General features: G+C 49.7%; 1 non-coding gene across 1 annotated transcript; it reads right to left on the bottom strand.

The window, feature by feature from the left end:
• Positions 1–348: 348 nt before the first annotated feature.
• LOC141974422 (U6 spliceosomal RNA) lies at positions 349–457 on the bottom strand. Its single transcript, XR_012635747.1, has one exon. It is a non-coding gene; the product is annotated as a U6 spliceosomal RNA (small nuclear RNA).
• Between the last annotated feature and the right edge of the window lie 1,886 nt (positions 458–2,343).

The following is a 2,343-nucleotide window of genomic DNA, read 5'->3' as shown; positions in this document are numbered from 1 at the left end:
GTCTCGTAAGACAGAGTCTAACAATGGATACCAACAGGTGTTGACTTTTCGTGTTCCCGGTGGGTGCTCCCCCACTTTGCCCCTTTCCCCCAGGCCCGGCCCTTGCTCCCCTTCTTCCTGCCTGTGCTCTGCCTCCTCCTCTGAGGCCCCGCCCCCACCCGCCCGCTCACCACTCCCCGCCCTCCCCCAAGTGCTCCCACCAGCCGCTGAACAGCTGATCAGTTTCGTCCATGGGTGCTTGAGCCCTGGAGCACGCACGGAGTCCAAGCCTGTGAGGAATAACACCAGCCGTAGGTACTTTGTTTGGTGTCTAGTCAGGGACAGACTGGCTATATCATACCGGGCCAGTGCCTTACGGACTGCGTCATGAATTTGCGTGTCAGCCCTACGCAGAGGCCTTGCTAATCTTCTCTGTATCATTCCAATGTCAGTATATGTGCTGCTGAAGGCTGAGCGGGAAGTTCCTCCAGGCCAGATCGTGGTCTTCCTAATGTGACCGTGCAAGGAGTGAGGGGGCAGAAGACACCCCCTTGCTCCTTTGCACGGACTAGTCATATCGTGTGCGGTGGGGAGAGGCAGTCTGAAAGACCGCTACTCCCATGGGGTGGGGAGTGGATGGGCAGCGGCAAGGTGCGGGCAGCATCATGGCAGTTTCACCCGTGCACTAGGGGAAGCCATCTGTGTCAGGAGTGGGGATGGTGCAGATTATTTCCAGACCAGAGCAAGGCCAGCATCGGATTGTGATTGTCTGGGTTAGGATCTGCTTCCCAGTTTGCTTGTGGGGCAGCACAACTATGCCTTGACTCTCGCTCAGGGTTCATGGCCAAATCCTCTGTGAGCAGTGTCCTGTTGAAATCGGCAAAACCACTCAGCGTGAGGATGGCAGAACCGAGCCCTGAGGGACAAATCTGAGACCAGTGAATGCTTTGAATCTCTAGGACATTTTAAAAAAAGAAAAGGAGTACTTGTGGCACCTTAGAGACTAACACATTTAGCTTTCCAGTAGTCACTCCATTTTGACCATAAATAGGACATTTAAAGAAATTCCAAGAACAGAACATTTGACGGTTAATAGGACAAGGCCCTTACGAAATTTAGGAGTTTGAAAACTTGGAGGTAGGGTTGCTGTAATCTTGGCGTAGTGCTGTACAATCAGGGCCCTATAGTGCCACCTGCTGGCCAAGCATGGTGCTGCAGGCACTCTCTGCCTCAATTTCCCCTTCCCAGGTGGGTCCCACAGAGGCTGGAGTTGGTGCTGTAGCTTAGCTCTCCACCCAAGTCAATCATTAAAACTTAACCCCTTCCAGGATAACAAAAGTCCAAACAAACCACAAATTCTTTCACCCCACTTGGCTCCTCTTCAGCCCACCTTCTGGACTCCCTTTACAATTCTCCATGCTAGGAGGAAGCCCTTACTCCCAGGCAAATTCCTTTGTATCCTTCCAGACCCTACTTCAAGGCCTTCCATAAGATCCAACCCAGCGTGCTCCCTGGAGTTCCTCCTCCCCTACACTGACTTCTCTGCCCTTTTATGAGGCCCAGGTGTTTATCAGGCTGTCACCTGACCCCAATTAGTTCAGCCCCCTTAGGCTGGAAGGCAGCTAATTAGGGCACAGGTGGGGGCTGATTGAACCCAAGCCTCCCAGTCCTTAAAGGAGCAGGCTACCCCGTAACACCAGGATTTTAAATACCTTGTATTTAAAAATAAAATCCATGATGCCATCGCTGGGAAATTCAAAGCATAAAAGCAGGGACCACTGTTTGCATAGTGTCTACAGGAAAGGAACATGTGTGCTCCAGTTGCTGGCTCTGCGTCAACTAACCAGTTCTCTGTTTGCCTAGGTTTCGATAAGGACGTCCATCACCATGGTATCTGTGCCTGTGCTGACCCTTATCGAGGGTGGCACTCTATAAATCAATCAGCTCTGTTAGAAACAGAATAAAACAAAATAAACATTTGTCAGGTTAAAAAGACCAAATCTGCAGCATTTTATTTTCCAGCTTCCTGGGAAGGGTTTAAATAACAATGGAAAGTAAGAAGAGGTCTTTCCAAACGTGGCTGACAGTTGTTTTAGGTGAAATGGGGCTGAAATGTGAGTTGCAACTGTGCACCTGCTTTTTACATTTGCCAGTCTTCCCACAGAAGAGCTCTGTGGCGCTCGAAAGCTTGTCTCTTTTCCCAGAAGAAGTTGGTCCAATAAAAGATATATTGCCTTACCCACCTTGTCTCTCGACATTTATTCTGCAATTTCATTTCTCTTAGCCAATCAGGGCTCAGGTCTGCTGTTGAGTTACTGAACCATAACTTTATCCTTATTTCTTAGTTATGCAGTTCTCTGCATT

Source organism: Natator depressus, chromosome 18 (assembly GCF_965152275.1).
Source record: "Natator depressus isolate rNatDep1 chromosome 18, rNatDep2.hap1, whole genome shotgun sequence".
In the NCBI taxonomy this organism is placed as follows: domain Eukaryota; kingdom Metazoa; phylum Chordata; order Testudines; family Cheloniidae; genus Natator; species Natator depressus.
Note: the sequence above shows the minus strand (reverse complement) of the source record. Positions and strands in the feature narration are given on the sequence as shown.